The sequence below is a fragment of the Struthio camelus genome, chromosome 1 (assembly GCF_040807025.1).
Source record: "Struthio camelus isolate bStrCam1 chromosome 1, bStrCam1.hap1, whole genome shotgun sequence".
NCBI classification, from domain to species: Eukaryota; Metazoa; Chordata; class Aves; order Struthioniformes; family Struthionidae; genus Struthio; species Struthio camelus.
This window is the reverse complement of record NC_090942.1, coordinates 126,331,233-126,356,327: the sequence shown is the minus strand read 5'-3', so window position 1 is coordinate 126,356,327 and position 25,095 is coordinate 126,331,233. Positions and strand designations below refer to the sequence as shown.

The following is a 25,095-nucleotide window of genomic DNA, read 5'->3' as shown; positions in this document are numbered from 1 at the left end:
GTAATGCAAAGGCAGTCCTTAATGACATATATTTACGTATTACACCTATTTCATTAGATAGGATAATATTCAGAAGACAAACCAAGGCTGCAAGTTTGGAGAGTTAGATGTTAATTGACACTACAGGAGGATACATCCTGTGCAAAGGTTTCAATTCTAGTAACTACTGAATTCGGTCAGAACTTCTCCCCCCCCCCCCTTACCCTTTCTTCTAACTGACAAGATTTGCCTGAAACTTCAATCTTAGCACACGTTAACTCATTTAAGTAAACAGCTTGAGAATTCCTACGTCCTTTTCATTTCTTTAGATGTCTGATGAAGTAATCCAGATAGCTAAAGATTCCCCCTTTCATCATATTCTTGCTTTTTTTTTTTTTTGGACCAATTTTCTAGCACATCAGCTTCCTCTTTGTGCTTGCACAGGGATACTAGCAAGTATTCCCCCTCCCATACAACAGCAGGAATGTCATTATATGTTTATTCATTTGACCATCTCCCATTAAAAACATTTAAATCCCATTCTAGAAGGCCTTGGATTGCTAAACCTTATCATCACAATACTATAGCTTTTAGCTAAGTCTGAAATTTAAAGCAAGATTGTACACAAACATTATGAAAGTATAACTCTGTTCTCTTAAATATTTTCAATGGTGTTATTCAGGGTTTTGTTTTAACTTCTGTTTTTTTTTTTTTCCCGATGCAAATTAAAAAGACAAAGCAAAACAGGCCCCTCAAAACCACAACTACTCCAAGTATTCTCAATGAAGATAAAGGCAACGTTTGCTAATAGAAACCATTTCATGTTTATTGCCCAACCACACACTTGTTAGGCAAGGGCAGCAAAAGATTAGTAAAATAAAATATTTAATTATTCACAAGTCATCCAAGACCTGTGATGCTTTCCTTAAGGTGTGAACAGCTGGCTGCAAAATTTAGACCAGATGTTGCTCTTAAAATGAGCACTGATTTATAAACACACAGTTTCACCATGACCAAGACAGAGAACTGCACAGCACTATGCACCTATTTATAGTAGCTATTTCTGATGGTGAAGAAAAATAAAACATCTGCTGCAAGACGATTAGTAAACAGATAAATCTCATCACATAATAACTACAGAGCATAACTTTTCAATAACACACGCCGACTTGCAAGGAGGGACCCAAAGGCCGGCAGAAAGATACTCACACATGCATTAGGCATGGTTATTGTAAAGACGCAGTTTAGAATTACCATTAAAACACCAACATAATTCTTTTCAAGCTGCTGACTTCAACTTCATATTATGTATAGAATAACTTCAATCTGCAGATTCACCTGGATAACCGAATGGCACTGCCTGGCAACAAAATTGAGTGCAACACAAATAAGCGTCCACACGTTCAAAACAAAGTTTTGGGTTTTTTCCTCCCTTCACCTCCAGGCAAGCTTGGAAACATCAAGAAAATAATCAACATGGATGCACACATTAACAAGAATTAGCATGGCTGGAAGTCAGGACAAAGCCAAAATATTTTAAGTTACACACGTATGATCCTTGGGTAAGGGCATAGCTTCTTAGCGTGAAGACTCAACCCCCTCGCCCTGATAAACACAAGAATTGCAGCTGAAGTACTCTGGCCTAGAAAACTTTTTTTTTTTTTTGAGTAGATATTAGTACAGAGCAACCATGATGTGCTATAACTCAAAGAAATAAAGCACATTTTTGAAGTAGGTAGGAATCTGAGCAGGGGTATACAAAAGCAAGTATTTGAACTTTGAAAGAATACTGACTGCTCAGTGTTTGTAGGCAATACATCCATCAGATCAATAGTTTACCTTGTTCAATAGTCCAATGTCATAATAGATGGTGGCTGCTTTACTATAGTATATTGCTCTAATGAACAATTAAAGTTTCTTCCCTAATCTTAGACACTTGTTATCCAGCTCTCTTGTAGTATAGTCATTCAAAGGTGAACAACTGTCACCTTTTAAAAGGAATGTGACTCTCTAGAAATAGAAAAGTTTTAGGAGACTACAGACATGGCTCTCCTGTAAACCATATGTAGACCCACCCTTCCCAAATGATTATAGTTACCTTAGCAGATTTTGACAGGTCTGAGCTCTATTTAGGCAGTGAGATGATTACATTATTTGAGACAGAGGAGAGATATAATAGTTCACAAGCATATTAACTTGATAAGAGAACAGGCATAAACTGCTCCTCCTGGGCAAATTGTTGCAGTCCAAACTTACACCTAGAAATAGTTAGGTTAGGCAGTAGCTTTACTGTTAGGCAAGCCTTCTTGCATGGAATTGCATGATTTCCCTTTGTTAGGTACGTTTAAGAGCAGGTCAGTCAAACAGCCACCAGAAATGGCTTAAAAACAGTTAAGCCTAACCATCTGAACAGGGCGATGGCCCAAGAACCTCTCATAGGCCATTTAGTTCTTACATTTTCAATCTTCGTATTTCTAGGTCATCATTCTACATTTGGTGTCAAAAGCCTGCAACAACTCTGTAAGGTTTCTTGAGTACTTTCATTCCTTAATTCTGCTTCCGTCACGTGAGCCATAAAAAACGGGTTTATTCTCTGCCCTGTGACTGCTGAACTTCTAAAAGACTGACTAGTTCTGCTATTTGTATATTTAAATGCATAATTTATTGCTATACTGCTCATCAGCCTTAGGAACAATATAAGATATTCACAGCAATGAGTTGATGCCGATGTTCTGGCATTACAAACAGAAGCAATTCTAGTTACGTTTATATCTGCAGGAGACAGAAGTATTTAGACACACATTCCATCTCAGGCTATACCCAGTAGCTTAGGTTTAACTTTTTTATTAAGTGTTGAAAATTTATAAGATACTTAAATTAACAGTCTATTACAAGTCTATACACGTGCCATCTCTCACACGTGCCTTTTGAGAGGTGTGTCCTCTTTCTCACAAATCCCAAGCAAACAAACAACATTGATTTAATTTCTGAGCTCTTGCTGGGATAAGTAATTTGTAAGAAGAAATCAAATAAGACACAATAGTCTGATCACCCCCTTTGGGGGAACTACTTCAGTTCCTTTACACTACATTTTTAACAGTTATAGTACTGCAGATAGTTCTCCTGCACCTACAGTTACAGTTTGGTGAATAAAATGTTTCTGTATTTATACAGAATCATTTCTGCTTAAAGCATTCAGTTTTCAAACTTCAGCACAGGAAGAATATAAAGGGGGAAAAAAATATCTTACTGCTCAAAGAACAGCAGCCAAGACAAGCTAGCTAAGGCGCAACTTCTTTTCCTTTACTAAACAACAACAACAACCATAATATAGATCTTCAAAGATTGGAAGCAAGTGTCCTTGCTTATTAAAAGGCTTTCCCTGAACTAAGGCTATCTAGAGAAATGATAAGTATCCTTAAAATAATTCCAGGGAAAAAACAAAGTTCTAAGAAGTGGTGAACCATAGTACTACCAAAAGCATTCCCCCACTGCCACATTTTAGGGGGGAAAAAAAACCGTATTCAGATGTTGAAGTGACTATATGTAATCTAACCAGTTCAAGATGTTACAGGGGGAGGGAGGGGACACCGTACATTAGCAGTCTCCATAGGTCACTGTAGCTATTAGAAATATTTCTGATTTCCCTCACCTAAGAACTGATTTGCTAGGAAAAGCCATCTGCATCCTGGGGGTAGGGGAAAAAGAGAGAGAGAAATGAGAAGTGCACCAGCACATCGCCCAGCAACATCAAAATAACAAAATCAGAAGAGGCAGGAGGAGTCCAGAATCTGGTCTTATCTGGTAATTCTGGGTAACACTGTTCAGTACTGTTGTATCATACAGGCAGCATCTCCATACATATGCACTGTCTTGCCTTCCATACAAAATACTTTACATAGTCAATCATGACTACTGAAGCACTACTAACCAATTGCATACAACAGGGACAGAACCGACCCAACTACATAATCCTTTTATTATCTCAGATGCCAGGAGACACAAACTAGAAATGTCTACATAAAAAAAAAAGCTAGTTTTACATATTTCTCATGTCTGCCCTCGCCTACATCAGTCATCAAGCACCACCAATTGAAATAATTACAAAAATTGCTGTTATGATATACCACAAAATTTACTTTTGTCACAGAACAGTTTTCATTTCTGAATTCCACCCCCCCCCCCCAGCACTTGAAAAGAAAACCTTGGGAATTACAAAAAGAAGTATTTTCATTACCTACGGTAACAAAAATTAAGACAGTAAACATATACTAACAGAAGTAGCGTGAACTGTGGTTTTGCGTGAGATCATATACTACAAAACATAAGTTTTTTTTAAAATGAATAAACTGGAAGAGCCAACAGTATGACACAAACCAAAATACAAGTAACAGACGTGATCTAAACAGAATTACACTGGAGCATGTTTATTTAATTCCTGAAATTTCAGTTTATGCTTAAATCAGTCTTCACCTCACACAAGTATTTCAAAACAGGTGAGCGAAACCCAGAGGGAGGCGGCCGATCATTTTTATTAATAAACAGACAAATCCACTACAGTTACACTTTTCATGCTTTGAATATTTAAGCAGGCTAGCTTGTGCTTTCTTTCAGGGAGGGAGTGAAGGGGGGGGGGAGGCTCTAGCAGGAATGCTAACCTTATGAATTCTCACTCTGGAATTTTAATTGGCAAATCTATAAGTAAAAATGTACCCAGCTGCAGAGAGCTGCTCCCCAGCCCCAAGATAATAGTAGAACCTTGGAACACAATTTGCTCAAGACTGAAAACGGAGCATTTTCCTCAGGTGTTGTTCAGCCACACCTCAGCTAAGAAGGAGACTTTGATAGCACATGTCGAGTTACGTTCTTCCCCATTTGCGAGGGAATAGTGCCTTTATCTTAAAGTTATTCTTTTTATTGCTTCTCTTATTAGAGGTTTCCTACTCCTTTTTATAATAAATTTAGCTACACAGCAACCTTGAGCTCTATTTTTATATAAAGCATTGTTTAAAGAGCTTCCGAAAATTGTATTAGGAAAGAGAGAAAGGCCTTTGAAAAATTAAGACAAGCTTTGTAACATAAACGTAACGAGAACACCAACTAGTTTCTTTTTCTAAGAGCCTTGAGATGGGGAATCGAGACCGAATAAAGCAAGAGATGTTAAAAATAAGAAAACCAGTATCACATGCATCCGAACTCACTGAGCATACTCTGGATGACACCTTTTAACCCATACTCAAAGTGTTTTATAAATGCATCTTGAAGAGATTAAAGCTCGAAAGAAAGTAAAAATAAGTCACAAAATTAGGAGCAGGTATGAAACTTGAGTTACCGTTTTCAGATAATACGGATGTCCACTATTTACTTTATTAGCCAGCATGCGAGATCTACAATATATTACAGGCACAACTGTTTCCCACCTGACTTACAGGCGATTTTCACAGTAACAGTTAGTCTACCATGTTTAAAGATATTTCTGGGAAGCGTTTTCACATACACTCACAAAGTTGGTTTCTTCACAGTTTCTAAGAACATACTAAATTGAAGAGCCTTGGTAACAAAATAATATGCATATTGATATAAATGCATACACGTCAGCATATTGGAAAAATAACGCCTCTAAACTACATCTCAGTTTTCCTGTGTGCTAAGGGAGAACTAAGCAGCAGGAACATTGGTAGTTATATCTAGTTTCAATAAGTAGAAAGCAAACGATTTTGCCACAGACGTGCCTAGCGAATGATTTAGAATCACCTTATTTTCCACACACGAAAACACAATAGCTAAGCTAACCTCAGTACAGACCGCTCTTCTAAGAAACCTTTCCGCTTTAGCAGAAGCCCCGACCTCTGTGCGTTATGCTAATTAAAATTTACACCTTAGACCATAACCCGCGTTCATACCTTCTAGGGAAGAGCAAAGAAGTTAACTACAAAAAGGAAGTCACAGCCGCACGTGCTAGGCTTACTTTTATCCAAACAGAGTTCCTAGAAACGTCTCAGAAACTTCCCCCGCCGCAGAAAAAAGGAATGAGTGAAAACATTTCCTGCACCGCTGCTCCCTCCCCCCGGCCCCAGGTACGCTCAGCTCGAGCCCGCGCCCGCCGGGGCTGCTACCCGCGACGGGACGGTCCCCAGCCCACAACCGCCTCACGCCATCGGCCGCCGGCAAGCAGCGCCGCGGCCCCAGCGCGGGCCGCGTGGCCGCCCGCGGAGGCGCCGCCGCTTCTCACTCACCCGTGCCGTGCCGAGCCGAGCCGAGCGGCCCCTCCGGATGACAAGCGGCTCCTGTCAGCCCCGAGCGGGGCGGCGGCGCCGGGCCCGCCCCGCTGCGCCGAGCAGCGGCACCGCCTGCCGCCGGCAGGGCCCCCGCACCGCCGGCGCCGGCGCGGTGGCCGTCGGGCGGGAGCGGCCGGCCGCGCCGGGAGCGGGGCTGCGCGCACGCCGCCGCCGCCCGCAGCTCTTATAGCGACCCGCCAATTAAGGGCGGCCAATCAGCGGGCAGCAGCCACGTGACGGGGCAGTTCCAATTACCGCGGAGAATTTTCTGAATTAGCGGGGTTAAACAAAGGACACTCATTGAGATGGGAGGAAAAAAGGTTAGCGAGCGCGAGCGGGGAACGCCCAGCCGGAGCCTGCTGGTGATTTAAAGCAGGAAACTCCCTCGCCTCACACAGACACGGACACATTCAGGACCAGCCAGCATCTAAATAAGAGGAATGTCTGGCACATATTACATTAATCCTCATGCTGAGACTTGGTTTATATAGCCATCACGGCCATCGGCTCATTCTCTCCCCCTGCCAAGCAGCCTTCTGTTGGAGTAAAGGGAAAACAAGCACCTCCCAGCCCGCTACGGAAAGAATTCACGTTTATTAAATACATTTAAAAATGTATCAGCTGAGATGGTTTTCAAAGCAAAGGCTGACGGGGGCTGATGCACCAGCATCGCTCTGAAGAACTTCTTCACGCATCAGTTCGCACATTTCAATAAAAAAGTGAGTTAGTTAAAGGTGTTAAGCAATTAGCAATTACTAGCTCTTCATGCCAGAAAAGACTCATGCAGCTTAAAAACCAAAGTGCACCAATCCTAACTAACGATTTGCATTCTTCTTTTGAGGAGCTGCTCCAAGGAAAGATTAATAGCACGTATGAGGCGGACTCTAACTTAAAGGCTATATCGCCAACCTCACCTGCCCACAAGCCCCGGAGGAACACAGGCCAACACCTTCCAGCACCTTCAGCCCTTGCTCCAGATGCACAACCGCGCTGCCCTTCATCTCCATTTTTGTACCCTCAAGAAACGCGTATGGCCGCGAACATCACACGGCTGCCATAACTGCTGTTAGAGGCAAAACTGGAACAACTGCGAGGCTGCTTGCCACTGCCGAGTCTTGCCACTGCCAATTCTTGGGCAGGAAACGTATGCCAGGAGAAACCACGCGAGATGACTCAAAGCGCCTCACCCCCACCCTCCCGTGGCCCAGAACAACGGCCCTCTTCAGCCCCGGCGAGTGGGACCTCCTGGAGCAATGACTCAAAGCTCCTCTCCGGGGCAAGGGGGAAAAACCCAACCCAGCAATAACCCCCTGCCCCCCTTTTTTTAAGTTATACTCGTTAAACTCCCAACAACCATCTTGAGGTAAAACGCGCAATAAAGACAAAGCAACTGAGTTTTACCGCGGGATAAGTTTACTGAGGTCAAACCCAAGGGAAAATTAATCTAACCACATTTTCAAATTGTTTGGAATATTCCATAGCCCAGTGAAACCATAAAATGACAAAAACATCCTATCCTAGAATAGCATGAGGATAACAAACAACAAAAAAAGTTATGTTTAATTAAAGGCAGATGACCGAATAAAATTTCACACTCGCGCTATGTGTGTTTATAAAACTTTAGATTGATTTTTCATCTACTGCCATTTTTAAAGACAGGGTTCATGTGTTTAATTCCTTGGGTTGATATTTTGTAGCTCATGGTCACGATTTGATTAAAATAAAAGTATCAGGATACTTTACAATTTTAGTCTTTATCCTGTCACAAACTTTAACCCGGTAAGTGATTTTAAGTAAGAGACAGCCGGATTAGTTTACGGAGAGTCGTGTGTTCCATCTTCTTGAGAGAAGGTGAATAAATCTCTTTCCAAATGGGTTCTCTATTTTACACTAAAAGTGTGAGATGTACTGCCCATTTCCTACTGAAAGTTTAATTAGAGATAACAGAATTTAAGAAGAGAGCTAGGACAACTGGTGTAGCTTAAGAAAATAAGGACTGGAAAGAAAAATCAGCAAACACATCTCTGATCATTTTTTGAAAGTCATATCTCCATCTAAAAAGCAAAACACAAACAAAAAAAACAAAAAGCAAAACTGCAACTTCTTGTACTGCGATTGAAAGGTTGTTCCAGAAGTTGCTTCTGACGGTTTGGAACTTTCTTCTGAATTTCTATCCTAAAATTATTCAGGGCCAGCTGCTGGCACAATATTAAATGATCATCACTGCCCTTTCTTTGCACAAACTGTTCTTTTCCTTCTCTTCGGCTATACTGCAACTGTTCTCAGTCCTCGATTCTGCAACTCGTTGGTAGACAGAAGTCATATCTGCCTTCAACTCTAATAAGCTAAATAAGCCTAATGGTTTTATCATGCTTTGTTTGCGTTCTCCCAAATCATTCATTATGAGGCTCTTCATGAAAATATTTTAGATTAAAATAAATTACTTTTACTAGTCTTTTTTTTTTTTAATGGAAACTGTGACTCAGATGAGCCAAATGAAATATTCCACAAAAGTATTCTATGGGCAGCATTTGTGGGTCTGAACCCAGTCAAATAACGTAAGCAAATAACGGAAACATAATGGGAAAGTTGATTAACAATTGTAACTACCTCAAAAGTTTATTTTCAAAAGTTATAATCCTCATAACATCCATGTGAAATGGTAGACTGTAGTCTCCTTTAGAAATAGAGGAAAGGAGCAGTCAAATGACTTGACCAACATCACAGAAGTTTCCATCAGGAACTGAGTTGCATCTGAGAAGCTCCTGGTCCCAAGCTGCATCCCTGGAGCACACTGCACATTTCATTCCAACCAGCACTGAGCTGGAGGATCTGCAGCCAGGCTCTGTGTGTCTGAAACACAGCATTCAAAAATGATAGCAGATGATGTCTGATGGTAAAAGATGTGCTTGCTTTGTTGCCCCCCCCCCCTTAAGAAACATGGATTTAAAAAAAAAATACTCAGCATATTTTATGGTGACAGCATTTTAGCATTCGGTAGAGGGGTTAGGGTCAGAGGGCTCAACTTCTGTCCTACTCCAGAAACAGGACCCAGAACCACTGGGTTGCTAGCAGTGACGTTCTAATTTCAGTAACTTGACAACGCAGGCATGATTGAAGTTCAGCTGGATTCTGACTATTTTACTTTCTAGGCGAAGAATAATTCATTTCAACACAGAAACCCTAGACCAGGAAGGGGGAGAACGAGGAATGTGAGAGGGCACTCTTCTCTTCATCCCATTCCCTGCATTCTCATAGAAAAAATGCTCACCTAATCTCTTGTCTTTCTCTTTTGACTATTTCCACAGTAAACCTGTTTTTCTTTATTGTTGCAGCAGAGCCTGTTTTGTGCCGTACTCACCAATTCTCCTCTGCTAACAGAGGAGTCTCCCTGCATTTACCTTTTGACTCTCTCACTGTTGTGTTTTGGTCTAAACACCACAACTAAAGGGTAGACAACCCTTTAGTTCCTTTACTATGCTTGTCATTGGTATCTGAAGCAAGAGCCAACTGGCTGATGACAGGAGACAAGAGAACAAAGAGGGCCCAATCTAGTCAAGGTTTTGGCACCCTGTAGTGCTGTCAAAGGCTATCTACCACACCTTAGAAACTCCTATTTCCTAGGGAGTTAGTCCAAGTCAGACAGATCCCACATGGCACAAAGCAACAGTGCAGGAAAGGGAGCGGAAAAGGCCACAGAGACAGACCATGCAGGCAGACCACTGTCCCCAGCGCTCAAATTACGGAAATTACATTGAGGCTGGGGAAAAGAGCAGATGCTCCATCCTCCATGCTTCCCTGAGGAACAGAGTGAATTTAGAGTAAACTGATGCTACCCTCAATGCTAATTACACCAGAAGCCCCTCCTCACCCAGAAGAGGAATAGCACAACTCACAGAGAAGTACCCACTGTCAGAGACACCTGAACTGGGCACATAATCAGAGTCTATGGACATGCGTGTATACTTCCATATACATGGAGTACATAATTGGTATACAGTATACATAGAGAAGCAGAAGAAGGGCGTTAGGGAGAAGAGGAAGAAATGAATTTTCTCTTTTTTACCCTATAGATTCCCTTTTCTTCTTTTTGGGATATCTTAAGCCTTCATTGAAAAATAAAGCGTGTAAGCAACATGCATCATTCAACTAATTTATTTTTTTTCTGGGTAAGCAAGTGATCTAGGGTCTGATAATCCTTCCCCCTCCCCCCCCCCCCCCCCCCGTTTGCCCTTTGATTTCTGCCTTTAAGGTATCACCTATTTGCCCCCTTCAGTAAGAGTGGAAGGTTGTATTAGTGTGCTTGGTTAAAAATAGCCTTTCCCTCCAACTTATGCAAGTTGTGGTACACACCACAACTGATTTATAGCATTAGTGTGCGTGAAGTCCTCTGTGCTCAGTGTTATATACATAAACATGTGTGTCAGCTTCAGAGGCACTGAGCTGCTTCCGATTTCCACTGGGATTGTTGGACTGCATCACCTCTAAATACCAGATCTCCATAAACATCTCCTTTTAATGTATAAAATCACTTTTGAATGGTTCTAGTGTCTAATCTACAGAACTTGAGTTGTGTTCAGCCTTCAGCTCTCATTAAGCCTATGACAAACCATAGTGCATGAGATGCAATGGTAAGCAGGGGTAGGAGAGGATCTTCACATTCATACTTCCAGTGGTAGGTTAAGATAGAAGATTATCAATCGCCCAGATACAGAGATATCTGACAAGTTGTAGGAAACAGGACATACTGCTATAAATGTGTGTAATGAAAGCTACGCAGCTTTTATCTCTGCTTGGAAAAAGCTTGTTAAAATCTAAGAAAATGAGAACATTAAGACTAATTAAGAAAAAGACAAGAATAATGCTCGGGTAAGGTCCTTTGGCAATTCAACGATAATCCCTAAATATGATTTCCTTTTTTTTTTTTTTTTTTTTTTGGAAAGATAGGCTCATGCGTGCAAGAACTTACACAATTTTATACAGCAGCATAGCCTGCTTTAGCTTGGCTACACTGCTAAACACAGCCCCATCTCAAGACTAATACAGTATCGTTGTCTGTTAAAGTAACATGAAGAACAGTGCTGCTGCTGCCTCCATACCGCTTGTGAGAAGGAAGTCTTATTAGACTCGCATCAACGTAAGTAATACAGCAGTTTGGAGAAAGATTTCATTTGCTCTGTTTCCTAAGAGCTACTCAACTTTTTCAGACTACAGTGACATAAATATACAGTGGGTGAGGGTGGGGGTGGTTTGGGTGGGAGAAGGGGAGGATGGAGGAGGACAGGGTTTTATGCCAAGAGCTGAATCATAACCATGTGAGTAATTTCGAGGTTTTTTTTTTCTTAAGGGTATGAATCAAATTAAATTTGTTTTGCTGTGGGTGAAGGAAGAGAGAGAATATAATAGCATGAATCAGAGCTAACATCAAATATGTGGCACAGACTAAAAATTAATTACAATTACTGCCTTCTTCTAAAAAGTTTCTGCCATAAGATGTAGCAATTCTGTTAATCAATATAATTCATAAAGAAATTCTCAGGAGTTAAAACCTTTCAGTTACCTTCTTCTTCCTTTTAATTTTTTCCTATTACAGATTAGCATCTCAAAACAAAATCTCTCTTCATCTGTTAGATGCCCTTTTGCCCCAGCTGTAAGAGAACTACTGCTACTAATGAAAAAGTAGATACTAGACCACATCTAATCTTGTCAGTTAGGGCTAGCTTGAGGATGCATGCATGTATGAGGATGACATGAGGATACATGGCATACGTGCTTTTATCACTTCAGCACAGACGTACTGCCATTCCAATATACAAGTTCCAATATACAAATGAAATATACAAATAGAGAAGTACTCGATGTCCCTTTGATTGCCTTTTCTTGTAAGAGTGAAATTAAGTCTTGAAAGAGTGTGTGTTATAAACTGAAATTTTTGTGCTTTGGAATAATCAGTTAAATATGTGATATCAAAAAAACCATAAGGGGCTCAGAACATAAAGCCTCTTTCTAAAGAGGACAACATAGAAACCTGGAAAGAAAACCATGCATTATTAATTATTAGCGACATAGACAAACAAGGATGTACATTTCTTTGCACTAGGTAAGAAACCACAGGTTCTAGTAACTAAGAAGGTGGAGAGTCTTTACCTCTAAGTTTCTAATATGGAAAAAAAAATGTATCTAATGCATTGTCCTAAAAACAAGATAAAAGCAAGACATCATTTGGAATCAATTCCTCCCCCTAAACAACTCCAGATCTTTCCCATAGTAATTCTCTTGCACGTGCCCAGCAAAAACGTGTGTAGAAAGGATTCATATACAGTGTGTTCTGGAAGTCAGCTGACTGATGAACCACGAGACTTAAAGACTTAATTCCCAGACAGACAGAAAAGTTCTGATGAGAAGTCTGCAGCTGCTTTGACTTTCCTATGGCATACCTGAGGGGAAAAAAGAAAGTAGCAGATCCCTTGCATACTCAGACCCAAGCTCCCTGAGGCATAACAGGTCAGAATCAGCATTCAAACTGGCCGGTGAACAGGAAGCCAAGCCACGCTCTGGAGCCAGGCCTTGCACTCACACTGACTCACGTTTGTGGTACAAGTTGCAGTTGAGGGGTTAGGTCCTTGTCTGGTGCCAACTGGCACCACGCTACTTGTGTTTATGCCAACATGCAAGCCACGTTCATTTCTGCTGATGTCTCCTAGTGGTCCTCAAGAACAGTCAAACTACCGCTTAAAACCTGAAACTAAAAGGTGGCTTTAAATACTTGAGAGATAGGATGTCTGCCCAGGGATGGTCAGCTGTTTTTGCAGTCAACAACAAACGAGGATTCCCTTGAATTTCCTGCTGGCAGGCCCTCTCTGACATTGGCAAACATTAAGCACCTCCTTAGTACTTTGTCAAAGTTCTCCCTCCCTTTTTTCACTATCACTCAGTACCCAGTTTCATCCAAGCCTCAGTCTGCTGCCAGGTAACAGCAAAGCCAAGTCAACTTATCTGTGTTTGGTGAGAGGCATATTCAGACTCATCTCACTCAAGATTATCACAGCCTTAGAGTGTCTTACAGTCTTACTTCACATGCATAACATGCATGGGGGAATAAAGTAACCTGGAAGAATGCTTTCCAATAAAACAGCTAGGACTAAGGAACCATTAGACAACACCTTCCACTGGAATCATTCTGTAAAAAAACAGAAACAGAAACAGAAACACTATCCAATAGGAGGCTTAGAGGTCTGCAAAAAGATCAATATCCCTCCATAGCCACGAATATCTGAGACTGCTTTCTGGTATACTAGTATATTAGAAATTCGTCTATACAATCACTCTCAAGGGAGGTCCATTTCCCCACCAGCTTCCCCCTAAATAGAATCACTGACATTCCCTAATTATAGTTCTTACTTGCAATGAAGAATAAGTTCCAAGTAGCAATAAAACACAAGTTGCCAAAAGTTAGCCTGAGAAGAGTATCTAACCAGCACCTTTATCATACCTGTACTTCCCCAGCAGTCATCTTTATTTATAACACAGCAGTATATATATATATATATATATATATATATATATATATATATATATATATCTTACCACGGAATTTTCTAGGTCTCTGCTTAAATGATTTCATAACTACTGTTCATAAACCAAACTCTTTAAATGCCCTTCCTCCTTACTTTTGGCACACAACGACAGAGTTCAGCAGGACTGCTAATTTTCCTGCAGAAGATATATGCTTCTTGCTAAAGTTAGTTCCCAGCTTCCCATAGCAAATAGTTGCCATTTCTGGCAGGTATTAGACAAATGGCTCCAGAAATAAAAAAGAATTTTTCTTTTGCAAAAAACACTCTATATCAATATGGCTCAGAGCAGTAACATTCCCCGCTACTAAGCGGAAAGCTTTCACATTTGAATCCCAGAAACTAATTATGTTTTAAATAATACAAGGGCTTTTGTATATTTTAGCTACCAGACTTTAAACTAGTTGCTAGAAAAAGAAAAGATCTTTGCTACCTGCTACTTCCCACTGTCTCAGTGTCAAATTCAAAAGGGAGCCTGCTACCTAGACATTTTGGCTATAAGAACAGATCAAGGGTACAGAGTAATTTTTATCCAAGTACATAAAAAAATGTACTAATGCATTGTGCAAAATCATTTGGGATTCATTTAAACACCACAGATTTTTGGTAGACAACCTCCTGTAAACTCAGTGGCTTTATATTAGTACATACGTCCCCAATACTTATTCACTTCAGTGATTTTAGAAATGCTTCTGAAAGTAGTTATTGAAAACTGAAATCCTATTTTGCTTTCAAAAGTCACACATGCTGTACATTTCTAGAATAGCCAAAATATTTCAAGAAAAACTGATGGGAAATTCCATTTGAAAATGCCAACATTTGCAAATACAATTTAAAGCACGAGATGGGAGCATGACCAAAAAAATAAGTGCAAACATTTCTGCATGATTATACGTCTTGTTTCTTCAAGCATATGAAGGAAAACGATGGTAAGATTGCGGAGGGAAGGGAGGAAATTGCAGCTGAACTCAAGAACACAATACACTACTGAACTCATAATGAAACGCAGAGGGCTTTTATTTTTCCCTTCAAAACTCATGAGCACAGTATAGACTTAAGCACACACTTGCTTGCCCTCCAGTGTAAGACTTTTTCCTGCCCTGTTAACTTTAAAAGGCACTCCAGGACTATGATTTTTGGTGAGTTCAGAAGGGACGCACAGAGGAGTATTTAAACAAGCCCACGATTTCTGAGACTAATTTGAAAATGGTTTTAAGGCATCTTCCAGAGGAGTACTTAAAACAGAAGAGAGACAGTTCTGATCTTGCACCTTACACAGCTGAAGAGAAGAGGCATTTGATTTGCATGGATTAGTGAAGCCACAACAGGCTAATTCACATGCATACAAAGGATTCTGTATCCCAAAATTACATCTGTAGAAGGGTTACAATAATTAAATAAACACAACATTAATTTCACTTCTGCAAAGTTACAAGGTAAGTCTTATCAGTGTTAGACCGTAAGCTCCTTGGAGCTGAGACGGCCTTGTCTGTCTCTATTGCAGAGTATTAATCATGCTGTGGGTGCTTACAGCTAATAAGATGCACGTAAGTCTATTCCGATGTAGTTTTTTGCCACTTCAGACTATGGAAGAGTCACATATACACAGGTATACTCTTACCTCTTTGCCTAATGGTAAGCTAACGTTCCTAATTTAACAAACAAATCATGGTAGAAACAGAAAGACTTTGTTTTTGTTTATGCCACTAAAACAGAGTCTGTGGCCATACATTGAAAATAGTTGGCAAAATCTAAACCGCAAGTATGCAGCAGCACTGTGAGTAATAAAGATAATGTTTGTATTTTGTTTATGAAGAGCCCTAACCTACACACTAAAGCAAGAGTACTGAAACCAAGCAATACTTTAACCTTTAGAACAACTACAGAAGAAACCTTTAGAATAACTACAGAAGATCCAAATCATGTAATTTAATCACTTCGTTCTTCAACAGTCGAAATATATTTAGAATTTACACGCGGTAATTCCATGTAAATTCTCTCAGCTGAGAAAATGGTATGTGGCCAGTTGTTCTTTTCCTCCCCAACAATTAAAGGTCAAACAAATCAAGCTCTATTACTGGGAGGGGGAAAAAAAGCCTTAGGAAAAGGTGTCCAGTCTAACTCCTTTGCCCTAAAGGTTGAGAAATGCTTAGGCATGCCAGCATGGAATTCCTCAGTATCTAGAGTCATGTGAAACGTACAGATATCTCACAGTTACTCCATTATGTTGAACAACCTCCATACAACTTTGACAATACACCGATATTTGCAAGTATGTGTGAGAATAAAGGATAAGAAACACACTTTATACTCTTAAGATCTAGAGTCAAAGATTAAAAAAGACGAGTCACGATTAGAAGGGGAGAGCTGCTGAGATAAGATTTCTTCCTAGAAGACAAACTCCAGCTTTGGCTTAATATTGGACACTAGAATAAAATATTGTTCATTGACAAGCACCTTGTTTTTATTTAGGACAGTTTGAAGAAATTCTGTCTCCAGATCTACCCAGTGATCTCCCTTGCCAAAAGCTGATCGGAAAGAGATTCATGTTGCATCAAAAATAACAGCAGGTTTCCTGTCCTCTCTTCATCCATCCTTCTGCTTACTGCAGAGGGTAATTCTGGAGCCCTTGGAGAATGTGGCCATATTTAAGTTTTAGGAAACAGTGTTCTCACTGTGTGTACAGGGTTCAGCTGACTGGGAATTTAGAAAGGAATCCTCTTCCCGTACTGCCTTTTTGCACGCAGAATTTGTAGAGTTAGGAGGAAAAATTATAGCTTCTTCAAAGTAGTACATCAATTCACTCATTCAACACCATATTTTGGATTGCAAGTGGATGGTGTTAAAGAGTAACTGCAGGATGGCACAGTGTTATTCAGCAGGAGCAGTTAACTAATAATAGTCCCGTCCAGCCAAGCAGGACTGCATTTCCACTATCCTGTTACCATGCTCCCAGCAACACCGTCAAGGCCGAATTCCCTGACTGTACACAGAGACATTTTGAAGGTGCTCCACTTGGAAGACAGGTGGAAAGAGAAGGGTCCAAGTGGACCCCCCTCCCCCCACCCACAGGGCACACCAGAGGCAGTCTCAACAACTGTGTACCATAGAGTAACCCTGAAAAAGGTTGACCAAAACTGCCAACAGGTATCTTACAAGGCAGTGCAGGAGAGCCTGGTCTGCACCACCTCTCTCCACAACCCGTGTGTCACATGAGTCCTCAAAAAAAAAAACAAACAAACAAACAAACAAAAAGGCCTAATCATACCAGCAAGAAGTTGCCCAGCAAAAGGTGGGGAGCCTGCCTCCGAGAACTCTCGAAAGATTTCACCTAGAAGAGAAGTGTATGCACAGCCTCAGTCCAAGCCAGAACTAGCCTTTTCTAGCACAGAGCTGAAACACTTGGCTTCCCACTCCACGGTCCTTAGCTTCCACAAACAGCCTGGACGCCCACTAAGACCCTGCCAACCAAGCATAGAAAACAAGGCCACCAGGTGACCCAGATCTGCCTAGCAATCAGGCATTTAGCAAGGGACAACATCTACTGCTTGAACAGCCAGCTCTGGGTACATTTCACCATTTTATGCCTTGACTGCTGTGATACATGACCATGGATAACATCTGCTTTGGAATATCCTCTTCACTAGCAAAAATGACCACAAATGACATCTTGAAGAGCTACTCCACATACACAGAGAAAAGCCCAACAGAAGTCTTTATTTCCAAACAAAGAGTACTCCAGCAATATCTTCTGCTCTAAGCCATTTATATTGTCCTAGGGGGTATCTTCTAGAGAGCTGGCTAGGAAAGACTTGGGAAAGGAGCAGAGATTGCCTCACTCCCACGCTCTCTGCTTTGCAACCACCACAGTATGGCAGAGGTTGGGTTGGCAAGGCCCTCACAAATGGTTCCCTTAGGCACAGCCTAGAACAGGGCAGAAGTGGCAGTACAAGAAAACATCTCACAGGCCCTGTCTGATTAACAAGACCTCCATGGACACAGGGATAGTTGTGAGACATTCCTATAGAAGTCCTATCAACCTTTAGTTAGAGGAAGGACCAGCAGACTGCGTGTGTGGGGGGGGTGGGGGTCTCTCGGAGAGAGCAAAAAGGCTAGAGCAGCAACTAAAGACGCAAGAGAAAATTCCAGAAGTAACTAACAGTTTCTCAGGAGTGACCTCCCTGCTTTCACTCCCCTAGGTCTTCCCTTCTCTTGCATATACATCCCCTTTGTACCAGAAGTTTCCCGCCTTCTTCTGAGCCCGTATGGTGCCTCTGGGTGGAGTTAGCTCTGAGGATCTAGGGATAACAAAGTTTTCTCAGAAGGCAAATATATCCAGAAAGGGTACAAGACACAGTAACAACTGCAACATATTGCCAGCTCACGTTATCGCAGTTAAATGAACAAACTTGAATAATTCCTTAAACTACCAGAAACTACGTACAAGCTTTGAAATACTTGTCTGGCCAGTACTCTCAGAAATGCCACCTTACTGACTTCCACCAGACTCTAAGATCCCTGCTTGTTCAACTGCCTGAAGATTTTGTTCACAAGCCCTCACTGGGAAAACACAGGCACAACAGTTACCAAAGTACCTTGTCTTTCACTTTAAGGACATCATCACTACAGTTACTAAACACCTCCTTCCTCTCAACCCTCAAATCATTCTCTTTCAAAAGGGAGATCCTTTAGTTAAAGGCTTCGGGACTCCCTGCCAGAGCTAACTCCAAAGGCAGAAAGCTGTCACTGCACGAATAGGATCCACACTTAGTTCTTACCCACATCGGTAGCCACAAAGGGCATATTGCCTGCAGACTCCAAGTCTACACGTTAGAGCTGCACATTTAGTTTGACCAAGCGTTCTGTTTTCCACCTTTCTGCCCTCCAGCAGTCCTCCAGCAATACAGATACAGGGAAGTCTGTCAACAAGATACCTACCTCAGCACTTAGGAGCTTTTGATTTCCTGCACCCTTTGACAGTCCTGAACTTAAATCCAGGACAGCTAACCACTTAAAGAAGCATCTCCACAAATAATATGCTCTCTCAGAAGTATGTTAGATTAAAAATCCACTGTAACAACCTTCTTTTAAAATATGTCTGCTTACTCAAGTCCGAAAGACAGGTTGTCCTTACACACTGAAATATTACTATTCACACAGAAGCTTAAAAGTGCTTGAAGTTCCAGTATCATGGGAATTGCTATTTTGCAATATTGGGTCTATAGCAAATGCTGATTAGCCCTAACTCTCAGATACTGAGTGGACTGCACAACAGCGTTCTCAGAGAAATAGCACTTCATTTTTAAATTTTAGTTTTATCCAAAGGATGAACAATTAGGTTATTTCCTCATCTTAATAAATGATGTAAAACCTCCAGACATACGGGAGCATTTGTACACTTGCAAGCAAGCAATGATACCTTTCAAACGTTACTCCTCCCCCTCCTCTTCCACTATACCAAACCAACAAATACACCGGAGCCCATTTAAAATTTAGTGGCACATACATTTTAGAGAGCCTAATTTCAGTTAAAGTTTCTAAATGCCAAATGTACATGTTAAATAATTATATTAAAGAGCAGAGAAACATTATCATCATTGGTCTATGAAGTACTTATATGTTTCCAATAAGATGAAAATAATTCAAGTACAAGCATTGTCTCTCAAAAATTAGTAAGGAATAAACAAATGTCAGCCCACAGAATAAGGAATTATGTCAAGTGCCATTCACAATAACACAACATCTACAATATTACGGGATTGGTACTGCCTCATTCATTTTTTGAACGTGTCAATCCACAGTGCTTCATTTTTCTCTTCCTAGTTTAAGATCCACAGTAGGGCTGAATTTTTGAAAAAGGTAATGGTTACAAAATGGCCAAAGACTAAAGATGTGATTTTTTAGAAGTAGTAAGGAAGCCTACAAATCTCAAAGTGAAGATACAGTGTTATACAGATCAAGGTATTTAATTAGGAGAAGCAGCCATCTCTTAAGGTTTTGTCTGTTTTTTCCCTTGGAAAAATACAGCTACAGTCTCCCAGCAGTTTTTTTGCATTTATAAAATTCTTCATTTTTGAAAAAAGTATATATCTCCCCTAAAAATACATAGCATAGTCATCCTGGAATTGTTCAGACATCCTCTCTGACTGAATGTTATACTGTCATCCCTTATTACTCAAGACTGGTCATAACACGCATTAACATTTATAAAGTTGAAATCTAATCAGCCTGCCCATCCAGTAGCTGATTAACTGGGCATTACTACTTGAAGAATAACCACAATAAAAGGGCGAGGAGGGTGTAAGTGCCAAACGCTGTGACCCGCTATATCTCTGTATTTTTCTCAAACAATATTGATACTGAATAAATTAATACAAGTATTTTAACTAAAACAGCTTCTAAGCATTTTACAGAGCAAAAAAAGAGTGACTATCAGGCAGTTAATATTATTTTGTAATTTCATAACTGAAAGGGGAATTTTAAACAGGAAAACATTTTCTACTAGTTAGAGGCAAATTCTTGTTATTCCTTTAAAATAAAAAAATTCTATGCACTTCAGGGGGAAACAGACACCAGTAACAACAAGCTGTTCACCACTTCTGAGCCAACTGCTTGCAAAAATACTGAACAGAGAAAACATTCATAACTGCAGCAAGACAGAATAAGAGCTACGAAAATCGAAAGGGAAAGAAATATATCTTTTTCCACTTAGGCTGAGACTAAAAAGGACAACTCTTAGCCCACGATGTTACTTACAAGGCTCTGCTTTCGGAAAGTGCTTTTATACAAGTTCATGTAACGTTACTGTGAAATCAAAAGCATTGACCAAAGGAGTCCTTCATTTCTGCATGGGACTTGGGGGAGGAGGGTAACGCGGAGAACCTTTAGATTTTGCTCTGAACTTGCTTCCATTTTTGCAGAGGCAAGCTATAAATTTTCAGATTGAATGCAAGATTACTCTAGCAGCAATTGGCACGATCCCCTGAACAACATCGTGGGCTGTATCTTTAAAAGGTGTCGGAGGAAAAGCAGATGAAATGCTGTAATCTCCACCCACTGCCGTTTAAGAGCCGCTGCCCACGCACTCCACACACCCAGCATCCTGAAATCCGCCCTGCTTGAAAAACCCGCTGCATTAGGCGATGGAAACTCGGGCTCCGCCGCCACCGCGGCCCCTTCATGCTGCCGCCAGCCTCCGGCGCGGCGCTGCCCACGGGGCCGCGCTCCCCCCGCAGCCCGCGAGTGGGGCTGCCCGCGGAGCCAGCGCCGCCGCCGCCGCCGCCCCGCTGCGCCCGGCCCGCGCTTGCACCCGTTCGCTTCCCGCAGCGCGTGGCGAGAGCGGCTTCCAAAAAGCGGGGGGAAGGGGAATAAAAACAAAAATTTAAAACCGAACCCACGCTCCCTCCCCAAACCCCACACCCCACGACGACAATCCCACCACCGCCACCAGCAGCGACGTTGCTTGCTGAGCTAAATCCTTTCCCGAGGGATAGTGCTTTTGTGGCCCCAATATCTTCTCAGGAAGCATTTCTACCAGTATCTTGGGCAGAGTTTTTGCAAGACCTAAAGAGAGATTTGTCTTGAATTCAGGAGAATAATCAGCTTCACCTTGTAACCTACGTCCTGTATCGGACGGCAGTTTGCACAGCAACTACCCACAACACACAACGTTCAGTGCAAAGCTTTAACTTTATGGCTCATTTTTCTTCAAAAGAACAGGATTTCAGTGAGCAGGGGAAAGGGCTGAGTTACGGGGAAGTCTGTTTCATTACAATTTAAACTGTAATATAAGTAAGTTCTTACTTACAGCACTACTCAGTAAAGAGTCTTTCTTACAGGAGATCTTTTAAATTTAGTGAATCATTGAAATGAATTTCTTCAATATTCTCTGGAAAAATACACAGTCCTGTAAAGTTTTGATATAAAGTAGTCAATAATAGATCTCATGTAAGCATCTTTCAGAACTAACTGTACAGTTTGAGCATGCACAGATTAAAATACAATTAAAACCATAACTGCCTATTTACACAGACAAGATTTAGGGCAACACTTCAGATCTGGCTTCTCATCATCAGCAAACTTCCTGTAGATTTAAAGAGCAAGAACAAGACCGCACATCTCATTCTGAAGAGCAACAATTCCTACCCAGAAGCTCTTAAGCAGCGGGCAGCAGCCCGGTCTTACTTGGAAAGAGTAATAAATTTGTATCACCGATGATAACATACAGGTTGGAGGATTAAAACTCATCCAGCATCAAATGCGCTCAGAGTTTTAATAATTACATAAATGAGGAGAAAATATTTTGAAGAGAAGGTCCTGAGATTCTATTACTGGGACAAAACAGAAGATCTGCCATAAAAAAACACCTTTATTTTTTAAAGGAAAACAATCTTAGGAAAACCACATCTTCAGCAGTGGCACTGCATAGTACAAACTCTATAACTTGTCATTAAAAGTTGCTTTTGTTGGTACGAATTTTAATTGGAGAACAAGCTACTTATGAGCTTCAGAATATCCAATAATACTAATAAACTTGGAATACAGCACTTGGGAAAGTGCACCTAAGCAGGAGTAATCGGAGAACCCACATAAGATGTAAATTACTAATCTCAACTGCAGGTCACCATTTTGGGGCTTACTCATGCGCACTTTTTATAAATGACAAATTGAAATAGTATTATTAAGCCTCACATACACATGCACGCGGACCCCAAACAAATTCCTCAGAAAAGGTGATTCATCAGAAAGCTAGCTATGATCTGAATGAACAGGAAAAACAGTATCAAGACCCACTCTTTGCTCCGTTTAAATTGCAGCACGCGTATATTTTTATTTTCCATTTTACTCTTATTTTGCTTTCCATGAATAAGTCCTGAGCCCTAATTTTGCTGAGGAATTTTGCACATCATTAGTATCACTTACGAGGCCTTTTCATACTTCACTGTCTTTAATAACTTTATAGCAAGTGATATTTATGATGCTTGTGATGACACCTTCTATATTCAAGCTCGGAGGAATCCTTCTCATCACTTTCCACAGCGCACAAGAGACAATAGTGCTATCACGTCGGCCAAAGCGCTGCCTGCAATGGCAGGTGGAAATAATGGAAAGCTGCCAGTGACAAGTCCCGTGCAAGCAGTTCTATACATTTAGCTCTCGCATTTTATAGATTATCCATTTTATTCTTAGTATGCTCCAAAAGCACAGAGGCATTGTAATCCTAAATATAGTTTCTCGCTAATTCCTTTCCCAAGATGAACTTACTGGATATTCAGACCATGTTAACTGAGGTTTAGATAATGTACTGCAATGACTGCTTTCAACTGAAATACAAGCATGTTGTGGCAGGACTTTCACTTCTGAATAATCATTCATCATAAATAGTGATAAAGTGTCAGAGCTCATCACTATTTCAGAAGCTTATTAATTCTATCAATGCATATAGTCATAAGATAACTATTTTTGTTTTTTCCACTTCTCAGCTGCTAAGAGGTAAGACAAAATTGATTTGGGAAATAGCTCACATATATTCCTGTTAAATATTAATGTGAAACACTTAATTTAGGAGACTTTAGACATTTATAACATTTTTGTCATGGTCCAGCATGTTCTGGGAAGTTTATAACACACACACACACTTTCCAGTTATCCAGATAGATTTAAATTGATTCTTCTGATATACTTCTGCATCAAGACTAAATTTGGTTTGCTAATAGCAATGTCACATTTCAGTACATATATGAAGACTTAAGAGTCTTCTTTTATTGTTTCAGCGAAAACGGCAGTTTCCATCAGGAGGTGGATTTTTCTTGAAACATGAGTTTACATGCAATTCATCAGTTCTTGCAGGACATCATATAACGTAAGCTGCACTCGTACATAACCTATGCATAAAATATAGGGCCAAGTGAGAAACCAGACAAATACTGAAGTTGCTAGAGCTGCCCCTGACTTAATAATTAAAAAAAAAAAAAAGGCTTTGAGTCTAGAATATAACTCCTCAGTTTTAAAGTTTCCAAATTAAAGAGGTTCCTCGCTTAACTGAAATTTTGCATGTGCAGCTGTATGTAATTTGAGGCCGAGCCAAGTCGTTGGCCGGCTCTAGCGGCGCAGTCAGGCAGGCCACCGCCAGGTGGCACTCCACCTTTTCCAGTGGAAGCTGCCTGACCGGAAAGCGCTTAGTAAGAATTGCAGGAGCTTTACAGTCAAGTAATTGCCCCACTCAGCTTGCGATAAAAACCGCTTAAAGCAGTAAGCCTCAGTAAAACTTAAAAGTTAAAACAATACAATGAACTATAAAAATGTGTTCAAGAGGGTCTTAAAGATACGAGATGGTTTTTGCATAGCGACAGTAGTTTCACAAGGTCAGACTGAGTTTTAATAGCAACGCAAGTCTCAAAGAGGTTTATGTGAGTTATACCAAAAGAGCCCAAACTTCTTGGTTCCCCAAAGTTAATCAAACAAACTATGAGAAAACATGCAGTAAAACTCTCTGTTATAATAAATATTTCATTAAAATGAATGTAATGTGATTCGGATAGTCTTTCCTGCAAGTTCTTTCTTTAGACTCTTAAATTGATTTTATCTATGAAAGTGACTCTGTATTTAAAGGTATTAAGAGCTCATTTTGTTGCAGATTTATTCAGTTCAGCTAATAAACTCTTGATTTTTTCTTCCACTATTCTAAGGAAAATGAGGTACTGCAGATATTATCCTTTATAATGCCACATACATAGATTCAGTTCCTCACTTGCAGGCAAGTTATTAATTTTCTTCCTACTTAGTTTCAAGGTAATCCTATCATTAGACAGTGCTAGGGTTAAATAAACATGACCTAAAGTGACCATACATCAGAATTTATTTCAAAAGAGATACTTTAACATCAGTGAGTGGAAATCTAGGAACCACACCTGAATTATTTCAAGCAAGCCCCTCTCTTCAGATGCAAACATATTAAAAGCACAAATGAAAAGTCAGAAATATACCTAAACTTAAATTATTTCCTACTTTCGAGATATATTAAACTAGATAGGCTACCTTGCCCAAAGTTAAAGATGTCAGTGCTCACAGACCATCAATTAATTAAAGAAAACCCAGTTAGAAAAACTAAACCCAGTTTATGACTACCCAGTTCTACCTAGACAACAAAAATGAGGAAAATAGTTAACTCTCTGAAACAGTTTTATATTTACCTATTCCAGTTTTACACGTCTGTTCCTCTCTCTCGTTGTACACTAGTACACATATATAAGAATACGAGCTGT

The 25,095-nt window shown here is 40.5% G+C and overlaps 1 protein-coding gene across 6 annotated transcripts in view; it reads right to left on the bottom strand.

The window, feature by feature from the left end:
* LOC104147126 (uncharacterized) overlaps window positions 1–25,095 on the bottom strand; it is a 221,630-nt gene that overhangs the window by 139,691 nt on the left and 56,844 nt on the right. The window contains exon 5 of one of the 6 annotated variants that reach the window (XR_011135714.1): window positions 6,884–9,110. The exons of 3 other annotated variants lie outside the window; for them this stretch is intronic. The gene's annotated coding sequence lies outside the window, so the exon portion shown is untranslated. Of the gene's footprint in view, window positions 1–6,883; window positions 9,111–11,288; window positions 12,695–22,182; window positions 23,716–25,095 lie in introns of those variants that run through there. 2 more of the 6 variants (XR_011135715.1, XR_011135719.1) reach the window with 2 other exon arrangements.